The sequence below is a fragment of the Pimephales promelas genome, chromosome 10 (genome assembly GCF_988280905.1).
Source record: "Pimephales promelas chromosome 10, fPimPro1.hap1.1, whole genome shotgun sequence".
Taxonomy (NCBI): Eukaryota; Metazoa; Chordata; class Actinopteri; order Cypriniformes; family Leuciscidae; genus Pimephales; species Pimephales promelas.
In genome coordinates this window covers 28,751,940-28,779,716 of record NC_142778.1, presented here as the reverse complement: position 1 = coordinate 28,779,716, position 27,777 = coordinate 28,751,940, and the positions used below count along the sequence as shown (strand labels likewise).

General features: G+C 38.5%; 1 long non-coding RNA gene across 1 annotated transcript in view; it reads right to left on the bottom strand.

Moving 5' to 3' along the window:
• LOC120493714 (uncharacterized) overlaps positions 1-27,777 on the bottom strand; it is a 113,655-nt gene that overhangs the window by 21,089 nt on the left and 64,789 nt on the right. Inside the window, exons 3-4 of the long non-coding RNA XR_005625766.2 lie at positions 13,953-14,063; positions 647-895 (exon numbers count right to left, since the gene is read on the bottom strand). This is a non-coding gene — a long non-coding RNA (uncharacterized LOC120493714). The remainder of the gene's footprint in view (positions 1-646; positions 896-13,952; positions 14,064-27,777) is intronic.

Sequence of the window (27,777 nt, the reverse complement as noted above, 5' to 3'; positions counted from 1 at the left end):
AATCCTAAATTAAAAGGATGGTTTCCCAAAAAATATTTAGCAGCACAACTATTTTCAACATTGATAATAAGAAATATTTCTTAAGCACCAAATCAGAATGAATGATATGTGAAGGATCATGTGACACTGAAGATTTAACATCAGGCGTCCATGTGTTTGTCTGCTCCCATGGGTGTATACATATATGTGTGTTAGCATGGCATTTGATTTCCCATCCATGCTGAGAGTGATACTCTTGTTTAACGTTTTTTTTCTCCTCTTTTGAACTTCACAGGTCTGCCGACTCCAATTTCCTCACAGTCAGGAGCAAGAGGGTTTTTACAGAAGCCCAACACCTGTTGTTTGTTTGGCTTACACAACAGCATGTGGCGTCACAGACAAACCTGTGGCACTTCCAAGCTCTCTCCATCACACCCTGATCTCTTTCCCCCTTCATCTCTATTCAATCTCTGCCTCCTTTTCCATATGATCCATCTATGAGATGCTTCATTTTTCTCTCTTTCTTTTCTCAAATGCTAAGACTATCTAACTATATTAAATGTCTTTGTCAACCATATAAGCACATGAAACACATTCAGGTTTTATATACTGTATATATACACACACATGCAAACACTCTCTGACAAATTCGGTGTAGACCACTAACCAAGTGTGTTTGCAGCCGCCCCCTGCAGCAGACTGTTGACTCCCTGTGGCAGGCTGTAGGGTCGTGAAGGTCGTGGGGTGGTTGGTCTGGGCCTGGCATCATGGGATAGCAGCACACACACAATTAAATTAGTTTGCACTTGGCACTCATTGCATCTGCCCCAAACCGGTGTATCCCGCTGATTTAATTTCCACTCCTCTTCTGTAGCACGTCTCTCCACTGCCCCTTGAAGACCGCTCCATCCACCTTCTACAGAGAGAAAGAGAGAGGGAGAGATAGTAAATAGCTCACATAACACTTACTATACACACTGTACTCCAAAACACTGCAGTCTGGGCACATTTAGCTTTTGCTTCCCTTTCGTTTTGATAAAATGTGTAGTTATACTAATAGGCCAGAAAAAAATAAAAATACAATTCAACGATAGTAAGATAGTTGAGCGAGAATTATTCCCTGGATTCATTCTCAACATGGTGAGACAGCATTTACTGTGAGCTATTATGCTATTCACAGCTGGAATCAGCATCCAGAAATGTCAGATGTGCCCCGATGGTAGCCATGTTCAAACAAAAAAAGCACAGTGCGTTGTTTAGTACATTTTCTGTGCATTCTAAGCACTGTGCAGCACTTTACATTACTGACTGGACTGCATATTGCATTTTTACTTTTTTATTAGTTTAAAACATTTTTTTATTTATTTGTCTTTTTATTCATTCATTCATTCATTGAATTTTAAATTGAGTTTCAGTTTTCTTTTTCATTATCAGGCCTACAGCATAAAGCACTTTTTGAATTACTGAATTGAATTTAATAACACAAAAAGCTTTACATAAGCTTGACAATGAGAAGGAAATGTAAAGACAAAGTACATTTGTAAATCATACAACATAAAAATAAAAACGTATTTTAAATAAAATAAAGTCTTTTCAAAAAATTGTCATTTCCAATCTTTAAATATGATTGGTAAATTGACTCTGAGAGACTAAGGGGTTTAAAACAAACATCTTTGTTCTGTAAATAGAAGAAATAGCTGATCAAATATTTATGAGTTGAGATATTTTAGGTAAGTAGGATACAAATATTGGACTTTTACAAACCACAAACAACCATCGGGGTTAAGCAGTCTCTCCACATCCACACATGCTCATTACTAGCACGCAGCATGGAGAAAATGCTCCCTTCAGGCGAAGCTCTCGGTAGAAAAAAACCCCTCTTTTGAACGTCTCCACGTGCTCCCTGTGCTCTTCAAACTGATGTGTTAATGCAATATTGTCTGCAAATTCAAAACTATCATTATCTCACAGTATTAAGGCAGCCGGGCAAACCAAAAGCACGAGTGATGGAGGAGAAGAGAGTGATGAGAGCAGGAAGGCGTTCCTGATCAAATGCATGGTGAGGGCGGAGGTGGAGCAGGATGCAGCGTTATGATTCCATTAATTGGGGGCTTTCTTGCAAATGACCTGAAAGCTGCAATTACCTTCCACAGAAGGGCTCCATTAACAACATCTCGTCTGTGACACACACACCAACACACTCAAACTATTTCTTTATATTCCCAGTCATAGACTGCGAATGAGACCTCTTAGTCGCATGCAATACTTGCATAAACGGTTTATATGTAATTATCTGTATATTTACACCTTTACACAAAACATACACCCATTACACATAACATTCAATCACGCATTGCTTTTTCGCCTGCATTCCCTCTCTATTCCCTCAGCATGCGGACACACTCCCTGGAACAGATGATGACATTAGTTGCGGGAGTTGGCTGGTCTCCAGGTGTCCCGGTGTTCTGTAATATTGTCACTCCCATATTTCACTCCTCCTGTCCCAGCCTCTGTTAAAGCAAACTCAATCAACCCCTCCTCATCCCAGAACCAGCAGTGTGTGCTTTTCCATCTCTACAATATATGAGGCTCATGTTTGCTTTGGATATACAGGGAGCAGGGTACACACACCAAAGTATACTGTCTCTCCTCGGTCTGTGAATGCATCACAAGCCGAATGCGACTGTGCCGAATGTTAGTCGTCGAGGAGGCAAGAGCACATATGTGCTCTTTGTAATCATGAAGATACTGAATTTATTGATATTTATACTCTGCGTTTGGGCCAATTGCCGATCTCGGAGCCCTCCCCTCGGAGAAGCCAAATATGCATTCTATTTAATCTATAATTGTAAATTCAAACTCATGAATTAGCATTTGAATTCACCAGAATTTCAAACTATGGTGACAGCTAACGTTATTGTAGACGGAAGAGGGATTTCTCTGTTCCGGATGAGTGGGTGTGGCTTGCAGAGCTGTGCAATGTGGTGCATTGTGGGAGTTGTTGTCTTACATACAAATGCGTCCCTCGGTTATTTTCTGCCTTTTTTTGGTCAAGAGGGCATCAAATTCAAAAATTCTTTTACATTTCAACTACATATATGATCCACTTTAAAAAAAAGATTAATGTTGAAATGGGTGAAATGCACAAATGCACGTTTAATCACGAAATGCAATAGCCAGTGGCGTTTAGAGTGACTGTGCATCGTTAATGAAGGTACATGACACACAACTGAACATCAGCTAAAAATTGTACCGATCAAAAGACTGTGGGGTTCTACCTCCGGTCCACTCCTGGGACAGCTTAGTGTGACCCCGTCAATCAAACACACCTGGTCTGACAGTCCAGCTGCTCTCTGTTTCTATGGGAACAGGGGATATTGGTGAGGAGGGCATGCTCTGAAACAGGTGAGCATAGCCGCATTCACTGAGGGAAATCAGTCAATTCATGCAACTGTTAATAAACCAATCAAACAGTCAGTTTCACCTTGGGATCATCACCTTAATATTGATTAGGTGTACAATATTTAACCAATGTAATAATGAAATAACTTCAGGTGTGTGAAGCAGCCAGACAGTCAGATAGTTCAGTCCAATCTGCTTCATAAAGAAGCAGTGTGGTAAGTCTGAATGTCAAGGGCAAAAACCTGACTATGTAGCACTGTGTGTTTGCTTGTACGTGTCATAATAGGAAAAAATGGCTTAGGAGACTTCTAAGCTGCAGGGAAGCCAGTCTGTTAGAGGCTTCCACTTAACCCAAACAGATGTTCAGACAACTGTGTGTGTGTTTTTGTGCATCTACATAATATGACCTCTGACAAAGTGCAAAAGCATTTTGTGCTGATGCAGCTCTCTTGAAAGAGAAACTGTGGCTCCAGTAAAACCACGCCCCCATTTACACATTCTCAAACACACACCTCAACAATCTCTCTTTCTCTCTCATCACACACACAAACACTCTTTGTGTTTGCTGAAGAATATGGAAAATAAATGTCAGTGATCCTTCATCCCTTTCCTCTATATGCATTAAGCTGTTGTGACAGTCTTTTAGTAGTGCTGCTATGGCAGGAATTCAATACAGAATGAATAAAAAAAGGTTTAACAGCTTTTTCTCTTTTTTTTTCTTCTCACACAACGGGTCACCTGTAGGACACGATAACACCCAAATTGCTATTCCGCCTGCACAACAACTGAAGAATTTCAAGTTCTTTTTTAAAGTTGTGCTGAATATTCCTCAATCAAAAACTGTTTTAACACACTATTGACCACTGATATGCACTCAAACGCACCTTTCGGATACTAATTTTGTTATAATCTGATTGATAATTTGGATTTAAAAAAATAAAAAGCAGCCATTTGTTTTTTTATTCACTGGTAATCATATTTTATAAATTCAGTAGTTTGATTTAGATAACAAAGATGGTCAACTAAACTACAATACAACAAGTATGCCTGTAAGCCTGAAAGAAAATTCACAGGTCATCTCTCATTTTTTCCCCATTCACAGCACAGATTCAATGGAGGGCAAAGTGGGACTTTTGCTCTAGCCTTCTACTTCTCAGAATTGACTCCTAAGAAAACATCTGAGTAATCACATGTATCATATGTGTATTTCCTGTGGCATGGTATAACAAAATATATCAGTACTGATATATCATGGTCAATAAATCAATCACTAATATTAAGGCAGTGCAACCTAGGCTATGCAATGAGTATTTCATGACAGGTTCCTGTGATTTATGTGATAAAACATTCCAAAACATTAATTAGGTCTACTTATCAGAAAAACTTAAGGCAGTAAAATTGACTGATTCACTCACTCACTCAAAAAAAACTAACATTGTTTCTGTTTGCTGTCTTGGTGACATACACAAAATAAGTCTTGAATTAAATAAAACAGACCAATATGACTTATTAAATGTGAAAAGCTATCGTGTTTTATAAATAATAAAACTGCCTGCTTTGTGTCATTTATAAATGATGTGGGCCCACTGATAATGTCCCCACAGGAACATCAACATTCTGGCAGCTTTGTTGTCTCCAGAGATAGGGTTAATAATAGCACTTGCACTTGATGATAATGATTGTAGAGTAGGTTTGCATGCTCTCTCCATTTGAGGTGAAGCAACATGATTTATTTATTATCAATATAGTCTAAATGTTCAGCACATACAATTAATCCTTAAACAAAAACTCTGAAAAACCGAGATGGTAAAAAATTCTCAATACACTTGTCAGTATGACTAAGAATCAGTGGTAACATATATGTCCAGATTTCCACAAATCAACAGTACATTTGAGAGAAAGGGCAGAGGGTCATCGGAAAGGCGGAGGTGTTACTGGAAGAGATCTATGTGAAGATATAGTAAAGTTGGGTCGGTTATGGTCTTCTTCTTTTTTTTGTGAATTGGTAAAACACAAGAGGGTGAGGTGGTGAGGAGAGAATTGAGGGATTTCAGCTGAGCTACGGTGGGGCGCGGGGTCGATTTCATAGCAGGAGGATGCAGTAATTGCTCGCGGGGCCTTAATGAGTCCGGCGGGCCTGAAGCACAGCTCTTCATCCAAGAGCCAGACAGGTGGTCTGCTCAGCCTAATAGGGAAGGGACTGGCCCCTGATGTGACATCAAACCCAGCCTCTCGCACCTGCCACCACGGTGTGTGTGTGTGTAAGCATCAGACAGGACAGAAGCAAGAGGAAGAAAGAGAGAGAAAACATTCAGTTCCTAATAACTCCCCTTCAAGCACCCTTTTTGGCGGCCTGACAACAGAAAGCATAATCTATATTCTGTCTGAACTGCGAGATACAATTTTATAAACTCGACTTGCTCACCAAACACCCAGTCGGCTGATATATCTGGTATCCTTTGTCCCAATAAATTTGTTTAAACACCTGAACAACTTTTTATGGCTCATCGTTAATGACTTTGCTCAACATACTGTATTAACAGTCCCTGTGGCTTTGCAGCTTTACGACGCTCTGAAATTTGAGCATAATAACTGATGTTGTCGGTGGTGCTCATTAACGATGATCATCGTTAAGTAGGCAGGCTTTTCTCCAGTGAAATGTGCACCTCTACAGCTTTGCGGAGCAGTGGAAGTAGGGCATGACGTTAACAAATGTCACTAATGCATGCTGACAGACACCAGAGTATTACTCAGAGCCTGTCATCGCACAACACACACACACAACACCAGGGGGACGGCCAATAGCAGAATCAAAAATACACACACATTTGAGTGTAACAGGCGTGCATATGCACGAGTACTTTTGCGATGATCTTTATATAAGGGTGAATTGTTTAAAAATAAAATTACATTATGTAAAAATTATATAATTACATATAAAAATGTGTTAAAAAGATAAATATTTTCAAGATTTGTAATCACATTTTTTCATTTGTCAAATCAACTTAGATCATTTATGTAGTTCAGATAACATAATATTTTGAGTTTCTGATGATTAAATCAATCTCCTTCATTGTATTAACTCAATTTTTCCATTTCAATGAACTTAAAATTTTCAGGCAACCAGGTTACTTCATTTTTTTAAGTTAAACCTACAATTTTTCTTTTTACAGTTACCTGTAGACTTAACTAATCTTTATTGAGAAATGGATCGCTCTAGGTCAGTGATGGGCTAATGTTCAATGATATGGAAATAAAACATCAATAGTATACTGACTCCTAAAGTGATTATTGGTAGCTTAATATCTATTCAATGATGCCGAAAAAAAAATTGATATTTTGCCATTTTGACTAATTCAAATTAATTATGACTAATTTGATTAACAAAAAATATAAATCTAAACATTTTTTTATAGCAGGGTACGTAAACATATACATACAATTGCTGCTATGCTAATTTAGAATTACACACAAATGGTTTAAAAGAAGCACTACGCTGCTCTATCTATTGTTTTGATGCAGAGCTGCACAGGCTTTGTGATCTTTATGGTAACAGACTGCCACAGGCTCTGTTATAGCAGACTCAGCCATAACACTCCAGCGCAGTGTTCTCGGGCGAGTCTAGGTGTGTGAGAATCTCTCTGCAGGTGTGCCGGGTTCAGCTCCGTCAGACCCAGCCGCCCTGTTTCCTTCGAGAGCCCGATCAACAGATGGCATCGTGAATCTGCCCTACAGGAGTGGCCTCCTCTCTCCCCCGAAAACCCAGCACTTCACCCCGTCCAAACCCAGCCCCCCCGCAGCACGGCTTAATTACTGCCGCCGCTCTCTGCTCTGTTCTCCCAGAGAGTCGACGGGCCGGAAGAGGGTACGACGTTAGGGAGTGACTCAGCTTAGCTTTGAGCAGTTGCTGAAAAGGTAGGGGGTTGAGGGGGGAGCTGCAATCTGGAGAGGACTAGGGCGAGACTTTGCTCTCGCTGCGCAGAAGCATTGCAGTTAGGGCTGAGGTAAACAAACAAAGCCACATGCCGAGAGAGACGTCTGTGAATGTGGATGTGCAGAATGCTACGTGTTTGCATACATTTCAGCCTTGAAACTTGAGTTCATCGGCAAATATTTTCAAACCCACAAACAGACTAGAAAAAAAAGTAACTTATGTGGGGCATATTGGTCATGCTAGTTTAGCAACAGTGGGTGCAGATACAGTATGTGTGGTGGGGTGTATGTGTCTAGGTGCCTAGAGCTCAAAGCAGAACAGATGGAGCGACTATAGCAGCAACCAGAGGCTCAAATATGGGCGGAACGCTGCAGCCTCTGCCAGTCAAATACAGGATGGAGACCCCCATACAGTCTTTGTGCTAAAGTGCATTAGCATTTGATTACATACATGTGAATATTTGTGAGTTTGGAAATGAAATTTGTCCCTAAAAAAAAAAAAAAAAAAAAAAAAAAAAAAAAAATCACTCTCTTGCAGATGGCTTAATATTTTGTGTATGGCTGTGTGAGTGAGCTTCTCTAATGAGCATCTGGATTGGGCGTTTGATTGCTGCAGAGGCTCATATGAGTGTGTGTGTTGGACTGGGGATGGAGGGAGGGTTAAGCTAAATGAGCCACATTAATAACCTGTGTCAGCAGGTCTAAAGAGCAGAAGTGCTCTGGATGACCAGGGGAAGCAGGTGAGGGAGCAAACAGGGCCTCACTGGTTTCACTCTTGCTGTTTATGAGCAAGATTTAAGGTGGAAATCTATACAGAAAAGAGCATATTTAAACAATAAAACATCTAGGATAACCATATAAAAACATGGGTGTATATTAATATTGATCCTGATCTTGCTCTGTGTCTTTGTATCAACAAACCGATTCTGAAATAAACAATATGGCTATTTAAAGCACAATGGACACAATAGACTTTTATGCCTATGGCTATATCTTAAAATACAACAACTGAACAACAACACAATCATACAAGATTAATTAATAAAGATGAGGTTTTAAGGTAGATGTTAGAAACCTGTGATGGTGATAATGATAAAAGACAATGATGTTAATAATAACAATTATGAGTGTGTTTGCGTGGTAAATTTAGCACGGATGACTCACTGGGCGGATGTAGCACCCACCTCAATCTGCAGGGGTCCCCCTGTCCTTTTTAAGAGCCCATCTCAACTATTCTTACATGTGTATGTGTTTGTGCATGAACAAGTGCATGTCCAGAATTAATTCAAGTAGAAATAGAGGACTCTTCACTTTTTATAAGTATTCTCTACATTACTGTGATTCAGCACTGATAACACTATGGTGTATTCCTCCAATAAATGAAAAAATTAAATTAAAGTATTTGCATTCATTTTTCTGTGGTACCAGTGAGCATGCATATACAGTATGTTAAAGTTGTAAGAGCGCAGTACTGACAAGAACTACAATGTAAAATTTCCATTGCAATATTTCAGTAATCAAACTGTCTAGTGATTTTTGGGTTGGCTAGAGATTCATTAACAAATCACCAAAAAGTTTAGCGAATGAATCTGAATCATTTCGCCAGTTCAGTAGTATAAATAAGCTCAATTATTCATTGAATCATTTTCAGACAGTTAATTTGCTCCAAACTATTCAGTGACTGATTCACCTTCTATATTATTATATATTTGTGTGTGTATTTATACATAGATATGAAAAAATTAATTTAACTATATTTATATGATTGATATGTGTAAAATGCAAAGGTTTGGGGTTAATGTTTTAGATCACCAAGGCTGCATTTATTTAATCAAACATACAATAAAAAACGGTAAGATTTCTGAAATAGCTATATAACCGTTTTCTATTTTAATATCTTTTCAAATGTAATTTATTCCTGTGATAGTAAAGCTGAATTTTCAGCAGCCATTACTGCTGAAATTAGTGACATGATCCTCCAAAAATCATTCTAATTAGCTGATATGGTGCGACTGACACCAAACTTTGCATCAGATACTTGAAGAGATACATTTGTTGACTATAATCTGAGAAGTCTATCATGATTCAGCATTTTTACTCCAAAATGAGTTTTTGTTTTGGAATCCAAACTTGCGCGGACTTGATCAGTGGTTTAAAACCAGCAAGTTTAAGGTGGTGGAGCACATTTCCACCCTTTTTGTGGTGGAAATATGAATAAATGGATCCAGGGCACCCGATCTTGCACCAGCATCCTCACAGAGGAAAAAGGGGTAGGGTGTGCCCACTGAAGTTACTGTCTCTCAGATAACAACATGAAGGAAAGGCTTTTAATCCAGTCTCAGAGTAAGTGGAGGGGATGGACTCGGAGCCCACCTCGATACCCATCTTTGATGTGCAGTCCACCTGTGCACACACGGCTGCTTAGTAGATGAGGGACATGATGTTGAACTCTGTGCAGACCAACACCTGCGTTTCTGATATATGGAATACAACAGTTTGATGTTTGAAGGGGCCAGACAAACCTGCAGTATAAATGTAGACACAGTGAAGTGAGCCAGAATATGGATGCATTAAACACACACAGAGAAGGCCATGCAAGAATCAGAATTATAAACTAAAGGGCATTCTTTTGAGAAGAGGGTCAAGGTGTTGAGTGGCTCTGGAAGCACATCCCTCAGATGTTTAGAGGCCGAATGAATCTTAGTCACTCTCCTGCATCCATTTTGCTAATTAGCCTGAGGCTATAGCAGCTCACACACTATGTGATCTTCATCTAGAGATGCAGTAGAGGTCAGAAAGGATGCCGTGGATGGGGAATCATTTGCATTCCACTCAAGTCTGTGTGTGTCTGACAACAGCCAGAGCAATGAATAGAGGGATGCTCAATGAAAAAGTGGGTCTTTCTCACAAACTCACTTAAAGGAATAGCAGACCTATTCACACTTAGTGAATGTTCTTTGAACCATATTCCTTTTTACTTCCTTTTCTTCTGCCCAAATTGTTTTTAAGGGCCCGAGCACCAATTGTGCGATGACCCCATTGGATTTTTTTCTGTCATTAAATCCATATTTTAGGCACTGATGTCTGATGCTTCCAAGCTCTTAAAAAAATGCAAAAGCACTATAAAAGTAATGTGTGTTGTACTTCACAAATAACCCAACACATTATGACCAGCTGCCAAATATGTTATAGGTCCTCCGTGTCCCGCTAAACCGCACCGACCTGCCATGACACAGGCTCAACAAGACCCCCAAAGGTGTCCTGTGGTATCTGCCATTAGCAGCAGATCTTTCATGTCCATGGAGGAGCCGTAATGGATTAGATTTGTTTGTCCAGTACATCCCACACCTTAATCAGACTGAGATCTAAGGAATTTGAGGCCAGGGCAACACCTTGAACTCTTCATTATGTTCCTCAAACAATTCCTGAACAATATGTGGAAAATCCTGCTAAAAGAGGCCACTGCAGGCAATACCATTGTGATGAAGGGGTGTACCTGGCCAGCAACAATTAATGTTTAAATAAGATGTCCAGTTAACATAGCGATGAATGGCCGTACCCAAGGTTTCCCAGCAGAACAATGTCCAGGATCACATTCTCTCCACCGGCTTGGCATCGTCCAATAGTGCATCCTGGTCCCATCACTTCCTCAGGTAAATGGCGCACACATACACAGCCATCCACATAATGAACAAGAAAAACAGGACTCATCAGACTAGGCGTCCTTCCTCAACTGGTCCAAATCCCAGATCCGATGTTCGTGTGCTCATCGCAGGCGCTTTCGATGGTGTTCATCATAGTGACTTGGTCTGCGGCTACACAGCCCCATGTGCATCAGGGTGCAATGCACTGTGTCTTGTGGCCTCATTCCTCCCATAACGATTTTTGTCACAGAAGGCCTTCTGTCAGTTTGGTCCAGACTAGCCTTCAGGATAGGACAGCCTTGGGTGCCCAACACCTGGGGCGTAATTTGCGGGCGCAATGCTTTTGCATTGTTTTTGAAATTAAAATGCCTCAGTTCATTTAACTGCTTGAAAAAGAGCAAACTGCACAATTCTTCAAAATTTCTCTATTTGTGTACCACAATATACAATTATTTATGTTTGGGGTGACATTTAGGCCCTGTTTACACGAGAACGCTCGCGGGTGAAAACGTAAAAATATTTTATCGGATGTGCCTTTCGTTTACACGGCGACGGCGTTTTTGAGGCTTAAAAACACAAAAAAGTGAAACCACCCTCCAAAGTGGAAATCTTAAAAACGCTCCACCGCCGCGTTCCCGTCTAAACGGTAAAAGCGCAAAAGTCTGCTCGACAGTGAAGGTTGTACGCAGGCGCGTGGACTTGGTGTTGTTGTAGTATGCACTCCTAGCCGCCTGAAGTGCATACTACATTGAATTTAACACACTTTTGTGTCTCCATTTGCACGCGGATTTCCCAAACAAAACGTCTAAACGCAGAATAAAAAAAGATGACGCAACGCCACTTTTGCGTTTTCTCTTCAGAATCGTTTCCGTGTAAACATAGCCTTAGGTGAATACATTTATGTTCATATTTAGAGGAACTATTCCTTTAACCAACCTATTGTCTTTTTTTCTCTGTTCTTGTAAGTTATCTCTGTACTCTCACAAGTTCCTCCGATCTAAAGAAATTAAATAGAGCCCTAACCAAACATCTCAGCTACCGATAACAATAGTACATTACGAATAGAGAGAGAAAGGAGGATGAGAAGATAAATGAAAGAAAAATCAACGCAGGAACGAGCATGTGAGAGAGCAATAAAAAGCCTGAAGCAGTCGCGTTCTTGCACTAATGTGCCATGAATGACAGCTATTTGTAGTAGATAATATCCGTAGGCAGGCTAAAACCCACAAGTACATAAAACAAACAGCAAAATGATATGCTTCTGTCCCTTTCAGCAGTAATATCTATCTGAATACCATACAAAGGCCACTGTTTCTCCAATCTAAAAATAAGATATATATTGAAATGGTAAAAAGCAGAGAATGAATGTGTTTTAACTCTGGACTCACTACTTTAAAATGATCTTCCAACCATGGATTCATTTTAAAGTATTTATACACAGAATCCCGTCTCACCTCACTCACTCACAATAACACGCTAGCTTACACACATACACACAATGTGATAAGATAATGAAAGCAGCCTCTGAGCCATATGGCGTCTGCCATTATTCACTGCATCTTTCTTAACATGGTGAACAGGAGCACCAAAATAACTTGCATTCGACAATCACATGCTCATTTCGCTAATAGTTAATGGCGTCGTTCGTGAACAACAGACTGTCTGTTTAATAAAGCAACATTATGAAGTTAGCTATCTTGAGACGGGCACTGGGGAGAGGTCTGTCACGGTGTACGTGATAGATCCAGTGCCGCAGTCCAGCGCACCTGTTTATGTGAGTGGGGGGCCAAGAGAGGGATGGGGTTTTTTTTCCCGGAGCTCGGAAGATTCGGTCTAGTGTTTGACATGGCGCATTCACCAGGATTTGAAAACTCTAACAGACAGCATCACTGCACCAATATTTAAAGCAAAGTTTACCAAAATAAATGTTGTCATAATTTATTCACCATCATTTTGTTTCAAAGCTCTTTTGTTTTTGGAACACAAAGAAGATATTTTGAAGATTTTACATATGATGCCTGATGAAGGTCGTGAGACTGAAACGTTGCTAATAAAACATTTGTATATTACTTGCAAGTACTGATAGTGTGCAGGAGTTCCTTATTTGAAGATTGAAAGTCAATGGGATCCAAACCAACAAACAAAATATCAACGTGCTTTGCAGAGAGTTTTGGAATGACATGAGGGTGAGTAAATGAGAGAGTTTTCTTTTGTTGAAAATATTCCTTTCTCTAACATTTAGTTTGCTTTGGTCTATAGATTGGATATGTTCACTATTTATGAAAAAGCTGTACAGTTTTTTATTCATTACATTTATGCATCATTCAAAAAAAAAATGTTTTTTAATGCATAGCTTTTCCATCATTTGCTGTCCCTTTATCCTCATAAGTCCTTTTATCCAGGCAAAACGGTGATATACTGACATCAACTCAACAATGAGGGTGATATATTTACATCAGAAGACCCATCCCCCCACACCAAACCTCGTCTTTCTTCTCAATATGTTCTTTTCCAGTGGCTATCATGGTCTTTAATAAATGGCTTTAATTTAAAACAGAGACCTTGAAGTGTGTGTGTGTGTGTGTGTGTGTGTGTGTCTACAGCTCACTTTCTTTACATGCTTTATCTCTCTTTAAGGTGCTTTGAGGAATCCATGCACTCTCACCATCGATTAAATACTCTTGCTGCTATATGTTTGCAAAATTATATTATATGACAACTATTTACAACACCATATTGATGAATCTAAAAAAAATACAGGACTCATCCAATTAATTCCACAAAACACTTTTAACAGACTCTGAAAAACATTATATATGAATGAAATTAACAGTAGAAAATGCACAATAGATTGCTTTGATGGCAAGTAATGATACCGGACTTATAACTTGGAATAATGTACTATGGTTGTATCAACATGTTTTGTAGCACATCAGTTTTATCCTTAAAGGGATAATTCACTTTGAAATGAATTTTTGATATGTTTTAGCTTACCTCAAGGGCAGGGCAAGGGTGTCTTTGTTACCACAGTATTTTCAGTTTTGATATTTTTAGGTCAAACCGTTGTTGTCTGGCAGTCATATAATGGAAGTCTATGGTGATCTCCTAAAAGAGCATGAAAAGAGAAGTCCAAATTAAACATGATTTAATGACTCGTAAATGTAAGTACACATTGATGGCCTAAGACACGAAACAAGCAGTTTTTGTGAGAAAATGAACAGTATTTATATCGTTTTTATCTCTTGTAACCACAGCCACGTCCAAGTGATATGAAGGCACGGGCGCTTCGGTCTGCGTATGCGCCGAAAGTGATCTCTTGCGCGTGTACGTCACTCATTGTTTACACAGAGATTTCGGAAGTTTTACCGCTTCCACTGTGAAGATATAAATATCGAAATTGTCTTCCATTGCGATTTGTCTTTAAAGTTATAACCACAAACATAAAATAACATTGAAAGATTGTTTCTACTTTGAAACCCTTTTTTTTCATGCCCCTAAAACACCATATGAAATGAATGAATAAAATGAATGAAAAAATGAATAAAAGTCAGGGAATTTAGAACTTAAACATTTCTAATTAAATTATTCTGAGCAATCCTATCCACATTAATTCAATGTAACTGTATGCCAACAACTGCCTCATTTATTTAAAGCTCCAGTCTGTAACTTTTTTGGGTTAAAAATGATCCAAAATAAATTTGAGCAAGTACATAACCAGCCAGTGTTCAAAACAATCTGCTTGGTACCAATGGTACGGGTGGATATCCACAGAAGATTCAAGCATGTCTTTGCGTCATTACGTCACATCTGTTCACATAAAGGAGTCTCGACTAGTAGGCTATATTGCGTGTGAGGATGCTGGAGGTGGAGATTTATAGCCTTTTCTCACAGCACTTGATATAATTAAACTTATCAATTTGATGGCAGATCCAGAAAGGTTCAAAACGACAATCAAACGGTCATACTTCCAAAAAGAATAATCCGTGACTCTGAATGCCAGTATCCACACCGGCGCGGTGACCGACAGCCTCACAGTGTTCATCTGCGTTGTTCCATGCCGAGGTACAACTCACGTAAAGTTGATAATTCCGTGAGTGACTACAATTATTTCGAACAGAGATGGCGACAAAGAGGAACTGCGGACTGCAGCTTTAAGGAATATTAAGGAGAAACAACTGAGACTTAGATGAAACTGGTTTCCTAAGCTATGACAGAGAAACCTTTTGTATAAGCATTACAAATCATTCTGGGGCATAAATGCATTTGCAAATAAAACACTGCAATATTGCCATTCAATATTAATGTCATATAATAGACATCCTAAATTAAACTAGACGCTGTTGTGCATACTACAGCAGACTCTTTGTCAAACACTGACATGTATCAAATCCACTTTACAAATGCGTGTATAAGCGAATGCAATGCATGGCCTTGAGAGGTGGCAGTGTTTTATCTATGTTGGGGTGACAGGGAGTTTTAATTGACAAGGCTGAAGTGTTTCAGCCCCACTGGAGCACAAACAATAACCACAATAAAGACAGACTGAGCCATAAAGAAAGGCCTTGTTTTCTTTGATCATTCTATTCCCTGGGTGTGTAGGCAACACTGTGCAATAATGCAATAACTTAGATCTCACAAACGCACAGACACACACACCTGTGCCTGTAGCATTGAATGACACATGGAAAAAATATTCATGTCTCCTTTAATAAAAGAAAAAAAAAATAGACAGATACACTGAGGATTTTGAAACAACTGTGGATATATGTGGATATTTTACCTCATCGTCTATTAACACAGGAATGCAGAGCTGAAATTTCACTCTGAAATACGGACGTGTATTGAGGGCACGGTGGACAAGGTCAAAGCTCTTTTCACGTTGTGTGTGTGTGTGAGTGGGTTGTGTGTGGGTGGGTGGGTGCTATTCTACTGGTCTGGGTGTGAAAAGGCCTGACCATACAAAACTGTGGGCACTCCAAGGACATATAAAGAAAAGCTTTTATATAAACTTTCCATTGACATTTCAGTTTGATTTCAGGTTCTCTGATGCACAAAACGAGAGGAAAGTTTGACGTGGCAAAAAACTGAACAAACGACAAGTAGTGTTATAGTGTACACATCTGTCGCTGTAGATTTTTTAAATCATTGTGAGCTAAAAGGTTTCTTAAAACTCTGAGAAGCCATGCAGGTAATACACGTGCACATATAGACATTAAAGTGATAGTTCACCCAAAAATGAAATTTTTGTCATCACTTGACAATTGTACCAAACCTGTATGAGTTTCTTCTTCTGGTGAACACAAAAGAAGATATTTTAATTTAATTTAATAGCCACTGACTTCCATAATAGGAATAAATACTATAGAAGTCAATGCTTACTGTCAACTGGCTGGTTACCAACATTCTTTAAAATAACTTAAAGAAACTCATACAGGTTAGGAATAAAAATAACAAAGAAACTCATACAGTTTAGGAACAACTTTAAGGTGAGTATAAGTGAAGACAAAATTTTCATTTTTGGGTGAACTATCCTTGTAATAGCGGACAAGTGCAATGTTTCTGAACTTTCAGAAGAAGAAACTGTAAATTTATATTGCGGCGGCGGCCTATACTGTAATCCCAGTTGCAAATCTCACTCTACATCTGACATCATTGATCAACATAACTTCAAATTGAACTGAAAAATGAGGTATGGATCCAATCGCTACAAACAGTGATGCCATCTATCAGGATGGGCAACAAAGTGAGGGGTTTCATCATATCTGCAACCTTGTCCATGATTTCGAGTTCTTGCTCATAGATAATATATAAAAGAGTACCACTATGAGAGAGAACAAAATCAAAGGTATAAATACCAGATGTTCTTAAAGGGGAATGTCAGTTTTGAGTAAATGATGATTTATTTAAGATTATTCTAGTGTGATTTTCAGAGAAAAGTTTTTTTGCACACAAATATTTTTATATATACAGTATATATATATATATATATATATATTTTTTTTTTTAATAATCTAAATTGTTTTTGTTTTGTTTTTTTTAATTTAGAAATGAGCAGGGGCCTCATTTATAACCGTTGCGTACGCACAAAATCGGCCCTGAAAGAGGCGTACGCCATTTCCGATGCATAAGTTATAATTTATAAAAACAAACTTGATGGAAAAAATTGCGCACATGCAAGCAAATTCATGCGTACGAACGTTTTGGACCCATGCGTACGAACATTTTGGAGAAGGAGCAGTTTGGTGACACCGATGGAGAGCCTGAGTTAAATGTGTTTTTGGTCACTATTAGACAGAGAATCTAAAAAAAAATTATACTTCTACAGAAAGATAATACAAAGATAATTTCACAAACCTATCATCACTTGAATAAAACATCCATCCCTTCTTAAATGTCTGCACCATGAGCGCGTTGGGCCGTTTAGTGAAACTGACGCATAGCCTATCTAGCGGCAGATGAAGTAAAACCGCGTAAATCTTCATTATGAGTCCTATCATAAATACAGTGCATGTACTCAATAACTGTTTAATAACAGTTAAATAAATAAAAGGATTTAAACTATGTTTTACTTCTGATATAAACATTTAGATTAAATATGTCATTCTCATTAATGGAGTTGAACACTTAAACTACATGAAATCATTACTAAGAAGTTACAAAAAAAATGTATATTCAATAAATAGAAATAGACCTATTTGTTGTGCATGCAATGCTTTTGAACACTTTTCCTCTGGCATGCTGTGTTTTAATGTTTTAACTGATAGCTAATAGCAGATTGTCTGAGAAAATTGTTTCGTGCAAATAATGTACAACAAGGTCTATCTGTTTCCATTAAAAATATAAATCAATTAAAAATACTATTCGCCCAATTGGAAAAGATTGAGAAAAACTTTCTCTGAAATGTATTTAACACTATTTGATTTATTTATTCAAAAAAAAAAGAAAAAAAGACAAGGATAGGCTACTAAAAAAAAATTATGTTTGTATTTCATATTTTACTAACGTCTTGTACCGTTAGTAAAATATGAAACATGGTATGACGTGGATGAATAATCATATGCAAATGATATGCAGATAAGGATATGCATAGTAAAACTAGGTGTTGTACTCTCCATATATGGTTATTTCGGGGAGGAGACGCATGTGCGCGCATTCTTCCGCTGACTGGGATTTATAAAATGAATTTTGCGCAGGTTCTGGCGTACACACGATTTTATAAGTCTGAATATTTTTTCGGGCGCACATACTACGATCCTACGCACAGTTTTATAAATGAGGCCCCAGGGCAGTATTCCTGCTCAACTTATTGTGTAGTCCTCATTGATTGTGCTGTTTTCGACTAGGAACGATTTGGTGTACAAGGCTCGATGAAACCTACCCATTTTTTTACCCACAACATTTGTTACATAAAATGAAAAGTAGATATGAACACAAATAATGAACGATATCAAATTCTAACCTGGGTCTAAATCTCCCACAAACACATACAAAAAATACAAAAGAGGCACCTCTTATTTCACGTCATATTCAATACACACATTTCACACTTAAATAACAACTTTCTCTCTCTCTTTTTTTTTTTTTTTACTTTTTGTCCCTTAAAAAAGCTTCCCACTCTTTTCAAACACACCTCTTTCTTTAAATGTTTTCCAGCATTTCATCTATTGAGTCCACCCGAACGCAACAAAACCCACACATCCTTACACCTGCTAAAATCTTCTAAGGGGCCAGGCTGCTTCTCTTCTTCTGATTCGACCCCATTACTTCACACTTTTCTTCAGGTTTAGATGCCAAACTAACGCTTACTGCGCAATAACAACAGCGTTTCCTGTATCTGACAACAGAGGAGCTGCAATCACGCAGAAAGAGCCAAGGGATCAACGAACAGATCCGCATCATTAATATTTTAATAATATGACAGTGGAAAGTGATGTGAAGGCATCACTTTTAATGAGAACAGACAAAAGCATGTGTACAGAACAAAGAGCAGTGAATGACAGAGACAGAGGTTTTAGCTTGAGGTACGTGTGCTGATACCTGTGTGTATGGGTGGATGATACAAAGAATAAAAAGAGTATGAGAATAAGAATAAAAAGAAATGACAGAGCTCAAAGCTGATATAGCAGGGTAATTTGTAAGATCACAGACCCTTAGAGGTGAATTCACTAAACAGCTGTGACACTTTTGCTCATGGTTATTTCAGCATGACCCGCAAGATGGAGAATTGAGAACCATGCAGGCTCAAACATGTTTTTTGGCCATGTCGTCTGTTACTGGATTCTTTTAGACTGTTTTTTTTTAGATCTAGATCCTTAGGAGCATTTGATTCTGGATCTGGTTTATTTTCTCCCTTAGTTTGGTTCCTTTAGCATACACATAAAAACATCAGAGGAGTTTGATTTTTGAGTCTGGATTGTTGAAACAGACCAATATAAATACTGTAATAGTGATTAACAGAATAAAAAAAGCTACAAAAAAAGGAAAAAGTTGTGCAACAAATTAAGGGATCTGTAATAAACAACTATTTCCAAGATTTTTTAGTACTTGTAAACAACTAATATTAAAAAAAAAAATCAAATGTCAAATGATGGGAGAATTTAAGTAAAAAAATACATTTAAAACAATTCTTGCAAAAGGTTTGTCGGTTTTAAAGGCGACATAAATGCTATCAATAACTGGCCTTACATTAAAAAGTTATACTAAAACAAAATGTGGTAACATTTCATTAATTCATTTTTCATAAAATACTGACAAAACACAATTAGACACACTATCAAATGAACAACCAATCACTAACTATACTGCATTTGAGCAATTCACTAAAATAATTGACTCATACGTGTCATTATGTTCCGGATTCAGATCACACTGGTTGTGAAGCATGCGATTAATTCACTGAAAAGAACCGATTCAGAGTCATTAGTTCAGGAATTAGACCACACTGGATGCATTAGAGGAGATTAGCGTTTATGCTGTTTTCGACACATGTGGACAAGTGCTCTGTATATACTGTAGCATCATCATAGTTTAAACGGATTGCCCAAAATGAATGTTAATGCCAGAAAAGTGGCCCTCTCTATACTTTTCATCTGCACACACCTCCACTGTCTGGCCCCAAATCACATTGGTGTTCCTTCTGTGCCAGTCTGAGGGTGTGATACTACAAGTACAGTAACATTTGAGGAGCAACACAAGACACAAATTAGACTCCATATCTCTCCTAAATGTCAGTGTAGAGCATGGCACAAGCTGGCTCATTCATGACTCCACTGGGGCCGTGTGTAGACAGGGCTTGCCTGATTCAGTGGCCTCTCCCCTCCACAACCATCAGCAGCTTAATTGTTAATTGTTGCAACTTAATAATGTCCCAGCCGTAGTTCTCGCTCTCTCAGCAAATGCTTATCAGGCATCCAAACTCAATGACAAAACATGCTGCTTTACTTGGTGAGTAGAAATGTCTTCATGGAGTTGACGTGTTTTACAGACTAAATATAATTTCTTATCCAAATGTGGTATTTTTGTTAATCTTTTTTAATGTTAGTTAAAAATGTTAGTTCAGTGCATTATTAAAATCTTTTTAACATTAAAGTATTAGTAAATATTACAACAGATTAATAAATGCTGTATAAGTGCAGTTCATTATACATCATGTTAACTAATGAACCTTATTGTAAAGTGTTGCAAATACTTGCATTGTTTTATACGTCTGAATCAATATGACTGAATCAATATGACTATATTAAACAAACCTGCATTAATACATGCAGAAAGGAACAGTGAACATGCACACACGCACCTCATTCAGTGGTGACAGTGGTAAAGCATTAAAGAGTTACACTTGCATGTGTAGAATGTGCCCATCAGTTAATAGGTCACCTGTGATACATCTTCATCGGGGAGCAGTGGGCCATGTGGAGAAAAAAATATCCCCCTAGGACTGGAGATATAGGAGGCCTGTCAAGCAGCCAGGGTCACAACATACTGCAAAATAAAGAGGAAAATACCCCTAATCCATCAGAAAACCTTTTTCTACTTAGAGAAAAAGAAGGAGGGGGAGAGAGAGAGGGGGGGGGGGGTAGCCATATCACCGTTGAAAATCACAAAAATCATTAAATCAAACATAACCGAACATAACATTTTTAAGAAAAGAGAGGAAATGAAAGTGTAATGCGTGCATGTTTTATAAATTTGCGTGGATGACACCAATTAATATCTGTAATACTTAGTGTTTTTCCCCCATATTATTGAATATTTATAAAAAATATATATATTCTTAAAGGGAATATTATAGATTTTTTAAAATGACCTTTCATGTAGTGTTTAACAGTGTAACATAGCTCTAGGTGAATGAAAACATCCAGCAAAGTTTTAACGTTATTGTCTTTCAAAAAGTAAGGGTTGACTCACCTATGAGTCAATGAAATGATTTTTTTTTCAAACGAGTCACAAGCCGTTTCGTCGTGACATCAAGACAAAACATTAGCATATTGCCCACCCACTTCTTGCACGCGCAGGCACCGGGGAAAATTCGAACCCTCAAACCACCAGCAGCTAATTTCTGTGGATAGCATCATGCCGAGAAGATGCTGTGCTCTACATTGTGACGGTAAAACCATTTTTTTTTTCACTGCCCAAAGACGAGCATGTGAAGAATCAGTGGTCAAAATTCATCTTTACCATGATACGACAGCAGTATAATCCTAAACTTTTGCTGTGTTGCCTTTATTTCACTGACGACTGCTTCTCAAATTTCTGAGTTCAATGCAGGATTTGCAAACCGCTTGCTCTTGAAAGACAGGTCTCCTGCTAACTGGCTAACTCTAGTTATCGCTGTCTTACTGAAATACTTCTGCTAATCATTTGTGGGACACTATTACCTAAAATTGTCAAATAATGCAGATCGTCTGTCACTCTTACAACTTTGAGGCAATATTTGTTATACTAACATTTACGTTACATCGGTCATTCACTCTAGAGCTCGGCTAATGTATACATTGCATACATGTATCACTGAGAAACGTCCTGTTTGAGTTGTCTTTGCGATGGAGTTTCAGGTTTGAATAACTAATTCTTCCAATATTTCATAATCGGACTCGCGCTCACATTGATATGATAAAATCAACGTCATTTTTCATTACTGTCTTTAGTTTACGTCGTTGGAAGCCTCAGGACAAGCAGAGCTGACATTGTAATGGCAATGGACGTTTTTTTGTTTTCATCGCGCACACTGTACGCAGCAAACCAATCACAACAGACTGAGAACTGTCTGGCCAATCAGAGCAGAGTTGACTCCAAATCAACATTAGGAAACTTCAAAATAGCATAATAGGGGCACTTAAATAAGTGGATTAAATTTACTAATATGCTATTTCAGTCTAGTATAAAAACACTAAAATCTAAAAAATATTTTGAGGAGCTGCAGCATATGTAAAAATGGTAAATGCATTTACTAGTACAGATATCAGGATGATATTTACACAAATAGCATAAAAAAAATCAAAAGCCTACTTATCAAGTGAGGTATCTTAGAAAAATATCTTAATAGTGAGATATCTTCTCATCCATGTTGAGATATTTTCTCATTTATAGATAACGGAGTAGACAGGATCAGGCGCAGAATCTTTAATAGCACTGAGCAGCACATGATCCCTAGAATGAAGAATGTGAATGACTCCATTAAAAGAGGAACATCTGCATGCACCAATAAAACAGAGAGATAAGGAGCATGCTGTATTGTTGTGCTCCAGAGCTCAGACAAGGGAGGCTGGCAGATTGTCTTTCACAGAGAACAGAAACCTGGCCTGTATTGACATAGAAGACTGGAGAGTTTTCCAAGCAAATTGAAATTCAATTCTAATCTGTCTCTGAATTATTTGCTTTGCACTGTTTTGTCAGAGAACAGGCAGCTTCTGAGACTGGACTGGGATGGGAAACGATGCCAAAGCATGAGATCAGCTCAACACATTTCCCATAACACCCGAGTAAAAAACAGCATAATGGTAATATTACATATTCAAAACAACCCCATATATTACACAAAAAAAAGGAAAAAGAAAAAAGGAAAGATGACCACTTACTTAAATGATTATATTTGATATTAAATATACTTTAAGTTCCCATGTTCAGCTAATATTTAAGAGCCAGGTGCTACTGTTGGTAGACCGGTTGGGCCTGTTGTCCTTAATAGAGGAGCTTAACCATGAGTCTTGGCTTAAGCTTAAAATTCCGCAGTGAGAAAAGTGAAAGCTGGGATGGAGGAATGCTGGAACAAAAATTCTAAATAGTGAAGGGAAAAAAGATGAAAGACACTAAATTTAAGAAGGTCGTTACTTGTTACCTCATTTGCACGCATGCATACTCGAACAGGGGCGCTGGGATCCATTATAATGGATGCAACAACCAAAGCATTTTCATCTATAAATCCATTAATTGTCATATCATTAATATTTATCCATACCTGACAACTGGACAATAAATAAAACAAATCTACAATATTAAAATCAGTCATTCAAAGGGGTACAGGTCAGGTCATTCAGGTGGATTTAGACGTCACAACATAATGTAGTTTAGTAAAATAGATATTCATTTTCATTCATTTTATTTTTAAATTGTAAGTGGATGACGTAAATATAAAAATACTGAAAATAAGAAAGCCCAATTACTATTCAATATAATCAAAAATACTGTATATCCAATTCCGGCCAATATGATAACCAACCAGTATCAGCTGATAACCAATATGGGACTTCTGTTTCATTTGGAACTATTTGAAACTAAACCAGGGTAAATAATAATCAAATTGTATAATAGTCTATATCAATATTAATGAAGCTATTAAACATGCATGTTGAATGAACAGATCACATTGTTGATCATCTGGTCAAGGTTACCTCAAGAACACACAAGTATGTCACTACCTTACGCTCCTCTTTACCCCTACACCCCGGCAGGTTGTGCTTAATCGACACTGTAATGTCAGAGAGCTTTACGCTGTGTACACGGACCACCGAACACACAGTGACAAGTCCCCATCCACCCCAGAAATCTCCAACTACCACCTCCATTCACCCAGATTCTGCCCCGCAGCTCCATCAGATAGAGCTCAGCCGTGACCAAGCAGCACGTCAAAACCGAGCCCTCCTCCGCCTTCGTCCGCTGCCCGACCAGGGATGACAGGGCGGCTGACATATGTTGGTTTAGCCTCTCTCTCCTGGAGTGACATTTTGCCCAAGAGGCTGAGATAAAACAGATCAGCTCCAGTGGGCCGCAGCAAAGCTCCACTATCACACGCTGTTGCGGTGATGGAGGCCTGGCATTTTGGCCGCATTGATCAATGACACAGCAAATAAAACAAAAAAGGATAAAAATTCATTGTGATATTTTGGCAGGTTAGAAAGAGATGAAGGGAAGAAAAGGAGGTGAAGAGAGATGAGGCGGCAGGGGTGGGGGTGCATGCTGTCTCTTTTCTATTTAAAGAGAGAAATGTAAAGGCGGGAGATAGATTGAGACTGACGTTGAACGGTGGGAAGACAAAGGCAGAGTGGATGGAGGGAAGAGGATGGAGTCATCTCTATCTTTTTCTCTCCATGGACGACGGCCACTATGATTGACAACCTAATTCTGTGGGAGCGTGGTGACACCTTTAATAACATGAAATCGTGTGTGAGTGTGTGTCTGTGTAAGTGTGACTGTCTCAGACTCCAGCCTCTACCTGTTAGCTGGATTATTACATCGTCAGCTTGGGGAATTCAGAGTCTTCTCCACCACACTCCACTCCTGCTCCCAGCAGCGCCGTCGATCTCTTCATAGAAGTTTGCTGTACCAAAAACGGCTTGTGTTTTTCATTCCAAATCAGGGTTGGGCACAATTTTGAAATATATTGCCTGTCTTTCAGTTGATGAGTAGGAATATGATTTAAAATGGTCATGGTACCAAAAGGAAGCTGGGTCATTGCTAACAATGAAAAAGAAGAATTAGAATTGGAAGAGGAATTTACTGAATTGCAATTGGAATATTTAACAGTCACACAATAGAGAAATTGCATTAGTCCAACACAAGAAGAAAATGGAAACAGTAAACATCTTCAGTGAACTGACTGCTTCATGTTATTTAGCTCCACTTTGGAGTAAATTAGAGAATTCTGGGAAATAGTGTTCTTACAACATGGTCCATGAAATGAAAAGACAATTAAACGGATACTTCACCTCTAGAAAGATGAATGGATATTTAAAATGGGTCATTTATGTAGAAGAAATGTGAAATTAGTTTTGAATTTGGAGCTTTCTAGACTGAGAAAAGCCAGAAAATGTATTTTTGGCTTATATGGATGAAAGACAACATCTCCCAGAATGCACTTGCTTCACTGCCCTAGGAGGCCACGCCTACCGGTTACAGAGAGCAGTAGTAAAACAACAAGTCTAGGCTACTAGTGAGTCTCCGTGATGAGTCTGCACGAAAATGTGTTTTGAGATCGCCCAAAATGTCCGGGATTCGGCTTTTGCGTTCTACAGTCGCCATTCATTATGTTTACTGTGGCGAGCAGGACGAGACTGAGGGCCGCGGGAGACCGGTGGCGTGATTACTGATGAGAGACACCTGTGAGACACACCGGTCTTGTATCTCTCACGGAGGAGGGGAATTTTTTTTAGCAATGTTAAATAGCACATCAACCGATAACTTGTTAAGCGTTCATGTAAACACTACATTCAAAATCACCAATCGGAATGAATTCAGTTAGATTGAAACAAAAGCTGTACATGTAAACAATAAATGGCAAATGCAGAAAGCAAACGCTGAATCCCGGACATCGACGGCCGGACATGTCTGGGAAAAAGAGGATGTTAACCCCTACTACTCCGCTTTCTCCACAGAACAAGAGTCTGCTAGCTTAACTTCCAAAAAAAGATGGCTGACACTATGTGTACATTCTGTGAGCGAGATCCCACCCTCTATGGGCGGGTTGGAAACATGCAGAACAGCCCCTACTACTGACTGAAGTCTTTAGCCTCTGGCCAAAAAATCCTTCAATGATGCAAAATGACTATTTTTGCGTCATCGGAAGATATTTTCCCGACAAAAAACCAACAAAAAAACGTAAATCTCGTCACAGGGGGATATGAGGGTGGAAAGCATGTTAATTCGAAAATACTACAGATTTTCTACTAATACAAAGCTTAATGCTAAATCTTTATATTAGCTAATGCAAATATATTTTATTTGTGCCATTGTTTATATTGACTGTATATATTACTTACATTTATAACATTAAATTTATAACAGTTTTGCATCCTGTTTGCTACCTCCATTCAAATTCAATTCACAATCAGGAATTAAATTGGAATTCTAAAATGGAGTTCTGAATGGCGGACAACCCTGGTCCAAAAAATTGATGTAGTGTCTCTGAACTCTGTACTGACTTCTCAAAACTTTTGCCCAGTTCACTAAATTCCCTCCTACCCTTCCATGATACAGGTGATCTGGAGGTCGAATGAGAGATAATAAGCTGAGAGAGAGATCTCAAACCCTGAAGATGAGCCTGAAACTCATAACGTGACTCATTGCACAGATCTAGCAGCCAAACGACAACAATGCTGCCAAATATCCTAAAGTTTAGCTGTCCAAACACAGACTGAAGGTGCTACTCCCGAGCATTGCTTAAGGTCATGGCTACAGGCAATTCCTCCAGGAATGAACTGAATCAGCAGGAGGCGAAGGGTGAGTCTGAGCTGTTCAGCATCACTCAGGTCACACTGCATGGATAAACACACCTGATGTTCTGAGTCATTAGTCTATTAAAATGCTGAGAAAGATGTGATTCACACATATCACACTATTACAGTCAGTTATGCCTCCAAACCAATGAAAACATACCCAAGACCTTATGACTTTGGTCACATACAGTAATAGTCTCATTTAGATTAAATTAGTTCTCTGCACACTTTCCTGCTCAGAGACAAACTTCTATACGCCTTGATAAAGATAACAGGGAAGTAAAAACCAAATCATTATTGAAAAATATCAGACACCAGACCATCAAAATTACCCCTAAACACACAATGTGTATTTGCAGCACACAGTTCCATTAGAACTAAATTAACAGCAAACAGATTCTGAAAAGTTAACCAACATGAGACAAACTCATTACAAAAGCAACACCGATAATTTTGTGAAGCTAAAAACAACAGCACGGCACCAAGTAATGAATTCAGCCGATGCACTATTTTAAAGAATTGACATTCAGGCTACAACCTGTACCTACAAAGAAACTTTTAGAGAGTGAGCAGGAAGGAGAAAGGGCAAATGTCAGATAGCAGATGTGCGTCTAGTGTGTTTTCATCTCAGTGGATCCTTGGCTCTCTGATACAAACAGTTTGAGGTTTCCTCATTAATCTCCTCTGGAGAGAAAACGAGTAGCATTAATCTCTGGCCTGGTGGGAGTCTACACACTACTGCCCACACAACTGACCTCAGAACAGCCCACACTGACCAACAGTCTATTCAATGCCAGTAGAGACCTGCTCCATCAGTTCAGTTCATGCCCAGGCAGTCAGTCTAATCTGGTCTGGAGTAGAATGTATGCCTTATTTTGCCAAATATCTGCTGTAGCCAAGCTCAATTACAGCATATTCTACTGCAAGTTTAGAGCCAAAAACATTGCAGCTACTGATAATTAAAGGAACAGATCATCTAAGTTTGAACTTGCCATCATGTTATTCCAAAACTTCATACTTTTTTAATGCTTTTCCATTTGGATTTTTAAAGAATTTTTTCATGTATCTCGCCATATAAAGCAACATATAAAGCAAAAAATAAATAAAAA